Raw genomic sequence first — 14773 nt, forward strand, 5'->3', positions numbered from 1 at the left:
GATTCATTTTTCCTTTACCTCTGTTAGGATAGGATTTTCTGGGTAAGGGAAACACAAGAGGAAAAAAACATATAAAAATCTACTTTATTGTTTTGGAAGGGAAAGGAATAAGGGCTTAGGGATTTACTTATGCTTATTCTTATTTAAAAAAACGAACTAACTGTGCAACTAGGTTACTAAACTAAAAGAACTTAACAAAATACCCAAATATCACAGCAGGGGTCCAAAACCAGTTAGAGCCAGGATCTGTTGTTGTTAGATGTCCAAGCAAGTCCTGATGTCCAAGTGAGACTGAATGCTGCCAGCAGCTAGATACAGGAACCTGTCCTCAGTTCAACACCAGGAAATCTTGATACCTTCCTATAGACCAGAAGAAAAGTCTATTGGGGCAAGATGGAGTCTTCCCGGTCTTCCAGCTCAGGCTCCCATGTGACCCTTGGTCACATGCCACTGTCAATCATACCTAGGTTTGCACTTTTCAGTTTTTGCACAGTTTTGCAAATTGCAAACCTTTCCATCCTTTATCACACCTCCTAAAAGCACTATCCTCTTAGGAGGCCCCTCATCTCAGAGTAGATCTTGTGGTTTGAAGCTGAGCTGGTTTTAATCTTCTGAGGAAGTCTCGTGGCTGAGTTCTATGAACTTCCCTTGGCTTCGGCTAGGCTGGAGAAATCTTATACCCTTTTCTCTCTCTCCTTCTTCTTCTTAATTCCTTCCCTCTATTGTAATTAACCCACCATAAAATTCCAAGACTGACTTGAGTATTTTTATTGGGATTGAATTAATCCCTGGTGACCACTAGTATAATATATTCAGTCAATAACCCCTAAATTTACCCCTTACAGGAGCCAGGCCTAGAGATGGGAGGGCCTAGGTTCAAATCTGGCCTCCGACACTTCCTAGCTTTGTGACCTTGGGCAAGTCATTTAACCCCCATTGCCCAGCCTTTACCACTCTTCTACTTTGGAACCACTACATAGTGTAGATTCAAAGGTAGAAAGTAAGGGTTTAAAAAAAAAAGAAAACCATTAAACTAATAAATATGACAAGGAGTTGGTTTTATGAAAAAATAAATAAAACAGGTTGGTTAACTTGATTTAAAAAAAGAAGTGAAATCACAATCAATGAAGAAAAAAATGAAGGAAATTGTTAGAAATTATTTTGCCCAATTATATGCCAATAAATCTGGCAATCTAAGAGAAGTAGATTAATACTTAGAAAGATATAATGTAGTAGTCTCTCGGTAACCGAGGATGATGATTGTCTTTGTGCGCTTTCATCTATGATAGATGAGTATGCACAAAGACACTTGTGCGTGAAGGAGATTTAAGTGGAAAAGTCGATGCACAGAGACAGTCCCACTCTCTCGGCGTTGGAAGCCTGGGTCCAGTGGCACGAAAAATCGTTACACCTGGAGACTTCCTCAGCTGCATTGGATGGCTGTGTTGTCTTTTGTGCTCCAACATGCCCTGAGCACTCCACAGTGCCTTGCTGCGTCGCCCTCTCAGCCGTTGAACCTTCTTGTTGGTTTCTTCCACCTGTTCCGCCGAAGCAGTCTTCACATGCTGGGTGAGCAAAGCTCTGGTTCACCAGGGGTCGACGACGATAGCTACCCTCACAAGGTTTAGCTGGCCTGTCGAAGCCGTTGCCTGGGGTGTGGCCTCTGCCGCATGCTAGCAGCTACTGGGAGCCACAAGTGAGAGCTGGGTGTCAGGTGGGGGTCAGAGGCTGGAGAGTTGCCCTAGGAGGGCACGACAAGCCCTCCATACCAAAGATATTACTACTTCCTGAGCACCCCAACTATCTTAGTAAACAATGGAGGAAATAGAATATTTAAAGAACTCCATCATAGAAAAAGAAATTTAATAAACCATTAAAAAAAGAAAAAGGCCCCAGGGCCAGATGGATTTAAAAATGAATCCTACCAAAAAATCAAGGAAAAACTAACTCTAAGGGTACATAGACTATTTAGAAAAATAGGGGAAGAGGGAATCTTTCCAAAATCTTTTTATAACACAAATATGGTAAATTAGGAAGAGTTAAAAAGAAAAAGAAAATTATAGACTAATCTTCCTAATGAACATTAAATAAACATAAAAGAAAAATTTTAAATAAAATACTAGCAAGTAAATTACTTCATTATGTCACAAGAAATATACACCATCATAAAATGAGTTTTATACCAGGAATGCAGGGATGGTTCAGTGTTGTGAAAACCATCAGCATAATTGACCACATCAATAACAAAACCAACAGAAATCACATGATAATTTCAATAGATGCAGAAAAAGCATTTGACAAAATACAACGTGAAGTCCTTATAAAAACATTTGTAAACACTGGGATGAATGGAATCTTCCTTAAATTGATAAATGGCATCTATCTAAAACCATCAGCAAGCACTATCTTTGATGGAGATAAACTAAAACCCTTCCTAATAAAAGCAGGGATAAAGTAAGGATGCCCATTATTAGCACTATTATTTAATATTATACTAGAAATGTTCACTATAGCAATAAGTGGGAAAAGAAATTGAAGGAATTAGAATAGGCCATAAAGAAACAAAATTATTACTCTTTGCAGATAATATGATGGTGTGTTTAGAGAATCACCAAAAAAAATAATAGAAATAATTAACAACTTCAGCAAAGTTGCAATATACAAAATAAACCCACATAAGTCATTGGCATTTCTATTTACCACCAACAAAATCCAACAGCCAAGAGATAGAAAAGGAAATTCCATTCAAAATAACTGTAGCCAGTACAAATACCTGGGTTATACCTACAAAAACAAACCCAGCAATTATATGAATACAATTACAAAACACTCTTCATACAAATAAAGTCAGACCTCAGTAATTGGAAAAATGTGCTGAGCCTATATAGTGAAAATGACAATCCTACCTAAATTAGTTACCTATTCAATACCATACCAACCAAACTACCCAAAAATTATTTTGTAGAAGTAGAAAAAAATTACTACAAAGTTCATCCATAAGAAAAAAAGGCCAAGAATGTCAAGGGAATTAATGGGAGAAAAATACAAAGCATAGAGGCCTGGCCACGCTAGATGTAAAATTATACTCTAAAGTGATAATCATCAAAATAATCTAGTACAGTCTAAGAAATAGGGTGGTGGATCCACAGAATAGATTAGGAAATCAACAAATGGCAATTAATATCCATAGCAAGTTAATGTTTGATAAATCCAAAGATCCAAGTGTTTGGAGAAAGAACATGCTATTTGACAAAAACGTCTATGTGTTAGGATTAAAATTATCTGGAGACTGTATATGAATTGTAACTATTAGATAGTGAAAGTTGGAATTAGAGATAGAGAAGTACACATCATCACATTGCCTTGCCTAGCTAATTGGTTTGCTGTTCACCTTGTGTCTTCTTTTGCTAGCCAAGGGGGGCTGTGCCAGGAAAAGACCAAGGCCAGCAAGCTGCTTCCTAGCTCAAAGATGGTGCATGGGCTGCCCCACCAGGAAAGTTCCCAGACTCAGACCCAAGAGCCAAGATGCTTCCTTAATCTCTAATTTATAACTCTGATGGCCTCACTCCTTCGGGGTCTCTCTGGTTGGGCAGACTTGACTTTAGTCTGTCAAAAGTCAGTCTTCTAGATGCCAGGAATCATGTGGGACAAGAATCAAGCATCGTCCAAGATGCCAGGGAGCCAGGAGGCCTCTGGCATCCTTCTATAATATACATGCTCACCCAATCAAAGAGTGAGGTTGGATTTTCAAAACTTTCCGTTTTCAAAAGGAAAGAGGGGTACAATTTATATTGCATTCACATATGGGAAAATTGGAAAGCAGTATGGCAGAGACTTGGCATGGATCAACATTTCACACCATACATGAGGATACTTAATTTAGAAATAAATTGTGACACCATAAAAAAATGAGTAGAACAAGGAAGAGTTTGCCTGTTAGACTCATGGATAAGAGAAGAATTTATGACCAAACAAGATATAGAGAATATTACAAAAATTGAAATAGATAATTTTGATTATATTAAATTAAAAAGTTTTGTACAAATAAAACCAATGCATCCAAGATTAGAAGAGAAACAACAAATCTGGGAAAAGTTTTATAGTAATACTTTTGACAAAAGCCTATTTTCTCAAGTATATAAGAGAATTGAGGAAAATTTATAAGAATATAAAGTATTCCCCAATGGAAAATTGATCAAAAGATATGAGCAGGCACTTCTCAAAAGAAGAAATTAAAACTATCCATAGTCATATAAAAAAAAAACCAAAAACCTCTATGTCCATTAATTGGGGAATGGCTGAACAAAGTGTGGTATATGTTGGGGATGGAATATTATTGTGCTGAAAAGACTAAAGAAATGGAGGAATTCCATGTGAGCTGAAAAGATCTCCAGAAACTGATGCAGAGTGAAAGGAGTAGAACCAGGAGAACATTATACCCAGAAACTAATATATTGTGGTGCAATCAAATGTAATACACTTTTCTACCAGCAGTAATGCAATGACCCAGGACAATCCAGAAGAACTTGTGAGAAAGAGCGCTATCGACATCTGGAGAAAGAACTGTGGAAACAGAAATGCGATTAGGGTTTTGATGTTAAAGAATTGCTCTACTGCAAATATGAATAACATAGAAATATGTTTTGAACAATGATACATGTATGACCCAGTTGAATTGCTTGTTGACTTTGGGAGGGGGAGGAGAGGAGATTATGAATCATGTAACCATGGGATAATGTTCTACATAAAATTTTTTTAAAACTCTTCCAAATCCCTATTGATTAGTGAAATGAAAATTAAAACAACCCTGACATACCACTTCACACCTACCAGTTTGGATCACATGACCAAAAAGGAAAATGATAAATGTTGGAGGGGACATGGAAAAATTGGGACACTAATACACTGTTGGTGGAACTGTGAACTAATACAATCATTCTGGGGAGCAATATGGAACCAGGCTCAAAGGTCTACAAAACTCTGCATAGTTGTTGACTCAACTTTGGGGTCTGTACCCCAAAGAGATCAGAGATAAGGGAAAAGGATCTATTTGAACCAAAATATTTTAGTAGCTTTTTTTACATGGCAAAGAATTGGAAACTGAGGGATTGTCCATTACTTGGGGAATAGAGGAACAAATTGTGGTACATGGATGTAATGAAATACAATTGTGCCATAGAAAATGATGAATAGGATGAGTTCAGGAAAACCTAGAAAGACTTACATGAATTGATGCATAGTTGAAGTGAGCAGAACCAGGAGAACAAAAAAAGCAAATAAAGGAACCAAAATACATGAAGATCAATTGTAAAGGACTAAACCATTATCAGCAAAGCAAGTCTCCAAGATAACCACAAGAAACTCAAGAAGCAAATGCTATCCACAACCAAAAAAGATGCTCCAGGAACCTCAGTGGAGATCAAAGAATGTCATCTTCCACTACATTTCCTTCATTGTGCCTTCTATCATGACATGGGTCATATGGAAATATATATTACATGAAAATGTGGGTATAACCTATATCAGACTATTCACCGCCTTGGGGGCAGGGAGAGAGTTGGGAGGGAGAAAATCTGAATTTTAAGATGTCAAAAAAAATTGTCAAACATTGTTTCTACATGTAACTGAAAAAAAATTGGGGGAAAAAACCCACTGGGTAAGAAACTGAATTCTCCACTGGCAGATACAAAGTGTCCCCCCAAATTTCACTTTTCTAACCATATCAAGTTGATTTCTTGGTTCTCCAAGTGTAAGGAAGGAACTTAGTTCTTGGTTTTTTAAGTCTTGGAAAAAAAACATTTGCAAGTGTTTTTATTTAACACTGTCAACATTCCTTATTGGGCAAGTCAGAGAGCAAGAAAACTAAAAAGACTCGAACCCTGTTCAAACAGCTAGTAAGCATTTGAGTTTGGAATTGAACTCAAGTCTTCCTGGCTCTAAACCCACTGTGTGCTACTTAGCTGCCACCAAATGCACCCTTGCTGTCAATAGGTCTAGGGAGGGAAAAGGAGCACCAGAAATGCATCATTGACAGCTGCTAATGGGTTTGCACAGGTAAGGAGGCTCCCTGTGTCTATCCATGAAGCCAACTTCTTTCCCTCCTGAGAGCTATGTCAGCTGCTTGGGTCAGCGGACATGGTTTATAATGCCTGCATATAACTCATTTTTATTGCTTCTTGGACATCTCACAAGGTGGTTGTGAGACTCACACAAGATAATATGTGGAAAGCACTTTGTAAACTTGAGTGCAACTTAAATATTATGATAATTCAATTTATGCATCATTCCTTCTGGACCATTATTCCATTTTATTGTAGGAAGACCTAATGTATTGAGAAAACCATTACAAAACTCAAGGAAAAGAGAAGAGCAAGGGGTTTTTGAAAGACTATGGAAGGATCTTTCAAACTCAGTTCAGGGAGAAATAGTTTAACTTTAATTAGCAGGCTGCGTGCACATTAATATGTGATTGATTTAGTAGCTTTTTATGATTTGATTATCCTGAATATCTTTAAAAGGGCTCCAATTAAACAAAATGGTTTAAGGAAGCAATTGAGGTCAAGTGAAGAACATAATAATTCCATGATCAAAGTTGGTAATATATAATTTACTATAGGCATTCATGCCCAAACCCAACATTGGTATTCTAATTACAATTATGTTTTACAAATGATTCACAGTTGGTATTAGAAGAAAATATCAAGATTAAGCTAAAATATTCAAATATTTCATTATAGGACTTACAAACATAATAATAAGATTCATGTCATTCAAAGAATATTCAGGATAATTAGATATTAGCATTTCCAGTTAAGTTAAACAAATTTTGTTGTTGTTGTTGTTGTTTTATTATGTATTTTTCCTTGTGACAGTTTCACATACAGGTTAACCAAGTTTACTCCAAAGTTTTCATATTATATTAAGCTGAATTATCTGATAGGGGCACTAAGTACATACCTGGAAGGTTTCTAGGGTCTAAGTGATCACAGGAAAAGGAAAGTAAAGCAGTTTTGGGGGGGCCCCTTTTGTTACTTGTAGAGTTCTCCTTTCATAAACTGCGCGTGAGGAACAGAGTGGAAATTACCTTTTATTCCTGATCTGGAACTAGACCCACTTTCTTATGAGCACTGGGAAAGCAACTGACCATCAGAGAAAAAAAGAACCCTATCATTAACCTCTTCCTTATTTCTTCTGGTGCACTAATATTCCATCACAACCATTTGTCACAACTTGTTCAGCCATTCCCCCAATTGATGGGTATATCTTCAATTTCCAGTTCTTTGCCACCACAAAGAGAGCTGCTATCAATGGCTTAGTACATACAGATTCTTCCACTTTATCCCTGATCGCCTTGGGGAATAGACCCAACAATAATATTGCTGTGTCGGAGGGTATACACATTTTTGGAATTCTCTAGGCATCATTCCAGATTGCTTTCCAAATGGTTAGATCAGTTCACAGTTCCACCAACAATGTATTAATGTTCCCATTTTCCCACATCACCTCCAGCACTTGTCATTTTCCCCTTCTCACATTTTAGCCAAATTGATAGGTGGGAGATATGTCAGGACTGTTTTGATTTAGAGCATTTTTTCATATGACTCTATGTGACTTTGATTTCTTTATCTAAACACTTTTCTGTTGAGATAGTTTGGCTATTTTTCAATTAGTGAATAGTTTATATTCTTATAGATTTGACAAAATTATATATTTGGGATATAAGCTATCTATCAGAGAAATTCTCCATAAAAATTCCACTTTCCCAATTTTCTGCTTTCCTATCAGATTTATGGATAGTACAGGAATTTATGAAGAAAGCAAGAGATAGGCAGCATTGTGAGATATAAAATGAATACTTTTATTACACCAAATTTAAAAGGGTTTATATAAGTAAAAATAATGTAGCCAAGAGTAGAGCTAATTTGCTTAAGATTTATGTCTAGATTATGGATCCATTTTGATCTTCTCTTGGTAAGTAGTATAAGACATTGGCCTATACCTAGTTTCTGCCAAACTGCTTTCCAGTTTCCCCCCAAATATTTACCAAATAATGAATTTTTATTCCCCAAACTTAGATCTTTGCTAAAATTGATAGTTTCAACTAACTTTTTTTCTTGAATTTCTAGAATTTTCCATATATTGTCTGCAAAAATAGTTTATCTCTTTGCCCCTTCTGAGTCTTTCAATTTCTTTTTCTTTTAGTACTATTGTTAGCATTTCTAATACAATATTAAATAATACTGGTGACAATGGGTATCCTTGTTTCATTCCTGATCATACTGGGAAGCCTTTTAGCTTGTCCTCATTATAAATAACACTTGCTGATCGTTTTAGGGAGATGATTCTCATCATTTTAAAGAAAAATCCATTTCTACATATGCTTTCTAGTGTTTTTAATAGGAATGAGTGTTATATTTTGTCAAAAGATTTTTCTGCATCTATTGATATAATCAGATGATTTTTATTACTTTTGTTATTGACATAATCAATCATGTTGATAGTTTTCCCTCTATTAAACCATCCCTGCACTCCTGGCATAAATCCTGTTTGATCACAATGTATAATCATTGTGTATCCTTTGAAATTCTGACACTGCTGGAGATTAGACTATTTTCATTTGTCCTAAGAGGAATTGGAAAAATGGATAGAATTAAAAAAAACAACAACAACACCTACATTCTGTTTTAGAATAATATCAAGTATTGATTCTAAGGCAGAAAAGTCATAAAGGCTAGGCCATTAGAGTTAAGTGGTTTGTCCAGGGTCACATAGCTAGGAAGTGTCTGAGACCAGATTTGAACCCAGGACCTTCCATCTCTAGGTCTAGTTCTTTATCCACTGAGCCTCCTAGCTGCCCTGAATGGGTAGGAATTAGAAAGAAGAAAAATGTAAATATGATATGAGGGAATTCTTCATAATTAGAGCCATTCAAAAAATGAGATGGGAGTTCATGTTTCCATCTTGTTCAAATGAACGTAATAATGACTTCAAATAAACAAGAGTGAATATTTCTATTCATAGTTACCAAGAAAGATAGAGTATCCCCTTACTTGGAGGTCTTCAAGCAGAGGCCAGATGGGTAGGGCAGGGCATATTATAGGGAAGGGTTTCTTCTGTACATAATATGTTGGACTAGATGACTTCTGAGGTCCCTTCCAGCTGTCAAATTCTGTGATTTTATGGCTTCAGAAATACCAGCATACGAAATAGTAGAGAGTATTTGATTTTTTTAGATGAAACAAATATTCTCCCCCAATGGGCGCCCATATATACACCTGTGTCCTTTCCACTCCAGCTTCCACCTATCTGCACTACTAATGGATCTGTCAAAACCTTTCTCTGCTTCCCATTGTCACTATTTTATATGTGTATATGTGTGTATATATATATATACATATATTTTATATGTGTATGTGTGTATATATATATATACATACACACATACATATATAAACATTAATACAACTGTCTGTTCTACCTGTGTCTCTGTGGTTCACTTTCAAATCACTGTGAATTTAGGTCTTTTTTAAAAATGGGTACTTTCTATCCAAAGCTTTGACACTTCCCTGAAACACTGATCTTGACTTAAAGACAGCAGATGTTCCATGAACAGTGGACGTTTCTGACATTAAAAATGGATGCATTTCATACGTAATCAATTTCAATCAAATCAATTTCAATCCAGCAATACCACGACTAGGTTTGTACCCCAAAGAGATAAGAATGAAAAATGTTTATTAAAAATATTCATAGCCACACTTTTTGTGGTGGTAAAAAATTGGAAGATGATTGGGGAATGGCTGAACAAACTGTGGTATATGATGGCGATGGAATACTACTGTGCCATAAGGAACAATAAACTACTTGATTTCCGTACAAGCTGGAAAAAGACCTCCATGAACTGAGGAGGAGTGAAACGAGCAGGACCAGAAGAACATTGTACACAGACTGAAACACCATGGGATGATCATTGTAATCAACTTTGCTACTGATGACAATGCAGGGATCCAGGTCAACTCTGAGGGATGTATGAGAAAGAATGTATCCACATCCAGAGGAAGAACTGTGGGAGGAGAAACACAGAAGGGAAACATTTTTGATGTTTCTTGCGTATTGGATGTGGGGTTTTGGTTTTAAAAAGATTATTACAAAAATGAATAATATGGAAACAGGTTTTGAGTGATAATACATGTATACTCAGTGGAATTGCTTGTCAGCTCTGGGAGGGAGGAGGAAAAAGGGGAGGAAAAGAACATGAATCATGTAAACATGGAAAAATAATTAAATAAAAAAATTTTAAAATATGCATTATTAAAAGTCATACTATATTGTATTCTCTGTTGAACCTCTTCCCCATATAGTGTTTGTAGCCTTGGTGTCTATGTACCTGGCCTTCTCATACTCACAAATGGTTGAATGATTGACAAAGACTTAAGAGCCTTTTGGTTTCCTATACTGAGTTCAAAACCCTAAAAGAGTTCATAAACCTCCATATAAAAGGTTAGTGCCTTACAACCTCCTACATCATTCCTGTAGCTACAAGAAACACTTACTGTAAAGGCTTTTTTTTTTTTAATCCCTTGACCTCTGATTTCTTTCATACAATAGACTCCCCATGTGGAAACTCATTTCATCCATGTAAATGATCATTTTCATTTCCTGGGAATTCAAGTGACTTACTTGTTTATGTTGGTGTATCAGAGGTTCTTACTTCCAAGGATAAGGAACAGGGAACAGGCTATTCCACTAATATAATGCCTAAAAGCATTAGCTTGTTGTAAACCCACAACAACCCTAGATGTTCCCATTTTACAGTTGAGGAAAATGAGGCAGACAAAGGTTATGTGATTGTAAGGCTGCATCAACTTATATATACTTAAAACATCTGTAATCTTATTAGCATGAGCATTTTCTTCTCTAATACAAATCATAACCCCTCTATGTCTTAGAATGTCTTCATGAATTGCCATGGCCAGAAATGTATCCCCCTGCAGCCAATGTGGTGATAAGCCTTTCTGAACCTAGATTGGTCTTCAGTTTATTATGGGACCTATACTCATGAGGCTTCTGGATGGGCTGGACTGGTCAGAGGTTGACTTCCATTGGCATAATTTTTGAACATTCCAGGTCACTTCCAAGTCATGGTAAGGCAGTGGGGCCAAATTTCACTAGAATTATTAAGACTATTAAATGGATAACAGGAATAACTAACACCGAGAGTTTAATTAGAATACTTTTCTAATTAATATCTAATTGAACGTATTCACAAAAGAGAGCTTGAGGAATAGTATGCCTGCAGAGATTCTATCCAATGAGAATTCTATCTGTTTTAGTCTGTTTTAATTACATTCTTTAAATAGCATATTCTGGGATGCATCAGTAACCTCTTTCCCAAAGTCCTTTGGCACCAGACTCTCTTATTATTGATGGATACGAATGCCCTGCCCTGGATGAGGGACAGGGTGGAGGTGGCATGGCAAGAGACAGAGAGCATCAGTTCTCAGCCAGTTCTCCTCTGGGGCTCTTCAAGGACAGTCTCTTTCAAAGACTGGTCATCAAGCTTCATCTTCCCTAAAAATCACGTCAAGCATTTCTGGTTTTCCCCTTTGAGAGAGAAGATGGAAGAGGTCAACCTCACTTCAGCTTGTTGAAGTTCCTCAAAGGTCTTCTTAGAGTCTTTTCTTTCAGCATCCTGAAGTGGGGTGCAAAAAGGGGACTAGCTCAGAAGAGTTTCCAATCAGAACTGGCCAAGATCTAATGCTCTCTGCTTCTTGCCAACCCTCCCCTGTCCTTCACACAGGGCAGGGCATTCATCTCCACCAATAAGGAGAAAGTCCTGTGCCAAGTGGCTTTTGGGATAGGGGTTACCCGTGTATATAAAGTACTCTATTTGAATACAGCTGAAAGAATCCATGTTCTCTCTTCCAGTTTCACTGAGTAATTTTCTTAGCCTGTTAAAATTGCAGGTGATAGAAACAACTTCATAAAGCTGCAAGGAGAGGATTATGAGAAGATAGACCTAAAGCTAGTGGTGATATTATAAACTTCGTTTTTGAAAGGGTAAAAGTATAAAATGGAAGTTATACAATTGTAGAAAATATAGTTTTTATTTCACTTCCTAGGAATTTCAGGTGAGCAAGGTAAATCCCGCCATGCTCCCTCCACCTTCCAACCAGTAAAACACAAGTCCCTTGAAGGCAGGGAAACTGCCTTATTTTTTTTTTCCAAATATTTGAATCTTCAGAGCTTGCCACAGTAACTTGTACTTAATAAATGTTGAAAACTAACTTAAAATGAATTATACTTGCAATTAAAAAAAATTTAACTAGACAGTTTTCTGACAAAATGTTACTCTCTTTAGTTAGCATGCACACTGTCCAAGCCACATTATATAATTTAGGATATTTCTTTACTCTTAGAAGAATGCCGGGATACTGAGGTAGTTCTTCCTTATAAGTGGAATTACCAATATAATTACAAGCCTACTTTTTTCTCTTTAGTGGAAACGGAAGAATTGCTGCTGACTTTTCACATGTGTAATGGTATAAATTATCTAATAGAAAAATATATCTTTTGATATATTTTTATAATATATCATATATAATATAAACTAGAACTCTCAGTTGGGGAGGTAGAAGTCTTAGAGGCTTTTCTCCAATTCAGCATTTTAGACAATTGCCCAGGGAGGCATAAGGGTTGGGATTAGAGGTTTATGTGCCCATGGTAGAGGGCACAAGTGATTTGGCCATAATCCCACATTCAGAATGTTTCAGGGGCAGCGTATGAACCCATATTTTCCTAATTTAAAGGTTGATCTGCTAATCACTATTCCAGGCTGACTCTCCTAAAAAAATGGGGAATGAAAAATCTTAATTGATTTTTGGATAATTATTTTTAGTGTCTTTTTGAATGAGAGTATAATTTTTCCCTTTCCTCCATCAAAGAGAGGCTTCAGTAAAAAAAAAAAATAGAGTATTGTTTAAAATAAAGAATTTCTGTATTTTAATTTTTTAATTATTTAATTCAATATAATAATTCAACATAAAATTATTTAATAATTTAAATTTTAAAATTATATTAAAGCACTTGAACTACTGAAGCATTGTTTTTCATTAAAATGAAGTTCTAAAAGTAATCTTTTCTGAAAAGAGAAACACAAGATTTTGTGCGGTATTTACCCTTGTAAAGGCAAATAATTACTAGTGTTCTAAAATATATGATAAATTAATAATAGATGTAAATTGTATCATTAGAGACGAAAAAGATGTTAGTCAGAGGAAAAGATAACAGATGGATGGCCTGTCTGCTCTCCTGTTCCTCCTACAGTGTTAACAGACCAAGAGAAAGGCTCCTGGATGCTGTGGATATCCCATGCGGAGGGCCTAAGGGAGCATATGAACCAGAATTAGTTCTCATAGAATGAGCAGATTTAGATGGGTTGCAATCTGTACAGGGATTTGCAGTTGTACCACATAATTTCTTCCAGCAGATGTCACTGTGGCACAATAATAAGTCAGTTTGTAATTTCCGTTGAAGGAGGAAGGAAAGCAGGAACACTCATTCTGAGAACGATGATGCAAAGAGCTTTTTTCCAGCCCTGGGTTTTCTTAAAGGCGAAAGTCCTGGTGGAACTTTAGGCACCCAAAGCCATTTCTACTAGGATGGCCGCGCAACTTGATAACCTTAAAGTTCATCCGCCTTTTGCAGCTTCTGTGACTTTCATCTTTACTTTCCATTCATCAGTCCTAGGAAGAGTTGTACCTGTGGTATATCATCACCGCAATAATTCTATCTCTACGAAGACAGGTTTCTCAACCACAGAATGAGGCTATCAGAAAAGAGACGGCCGAGAAGGCTAAAGACGAGGCAAATATAAGGTTTAACTACATGGAGATGAGAGCACAGAGAAGTTCTGAATCATAGGGACGGGCTGAATCAGATGCATCTATTTGTGAGCACAGATTTAGTTCTAGGCTCCCACTTGCTAGGGAATTGTGGAGGGAGGCGCGTCAGAAAGGCTGTTCTCTCTCCCAACACCAGGGATCCTGAGGCGAAGCTCCAGGAAGTCCAGGGATGCGTTTATGAAGTCCCCAGGGACTAGGCTGATAAGCTACAGATGTTAGGCTTCGGTCCAGGGTAGCAATATCACGAGAGGCATATTCAAATGCTTTCCTGAAGCCGAGGTACACAGCGCATTTAGCATTCTCCCAATCTCCAAGTCTAGCAACGGCTTGAGAAGGAAATGAAGTTAGTCTGGCATGACCTGTTCTTGATCAAAATGTATTAAATGTTTATTACTGAGTTTGTGGCAGGAATAGATACTCGGATTTCCCAAACATTGAGTCTGGGTCTTTCACTCTCACCTTATTTCTGCAGCAGCCAGAAGCCCTTGAAAACGGCTTTTCATTCACTGAGAGATCATAAAGGGTCCTTGCACACCCTTTAAAAGAATAAGGGACCAGAGACTGTTCACTTTACTTTCATTTATTTTTACGCCATGCTCTTACTGATCATACCTCTGACCTGTCCCCATGGAGATTTCTCTAAGCAAGTAAACATAAGTATATATAAAAACAGGAAGTTGGTTTAACCAATCAACCAATATTTTCGGAATCCCTATTTCTGAGAGGTAGCTGGGGTTTTCCTGAGTTCAAATATGTTTTCAAATACTAGCTGGGTGACCCTGGGGCAAGTCATTTAATTCTATTTGCCTCAGTTTTTTTCACCTATAAAATGAGTTGGAGAAGACAATGGCAAACCACTGCAATATGTT

This window comes from Monodelphis domestica, chromosome 8, assembly GCF_027887165.1.
Source record: "Monodelphis domestica isolate mMonDom1 chromosome 8, mMonDom1.pri, whole genome shotgun sequence".
Taxonomy (NCBI): Eukaryota; Metazoa; Chordata; class Mammalia; order Didelphimorphia; family Didelphidae; genus Monodelphis; species Monodelphis domestica.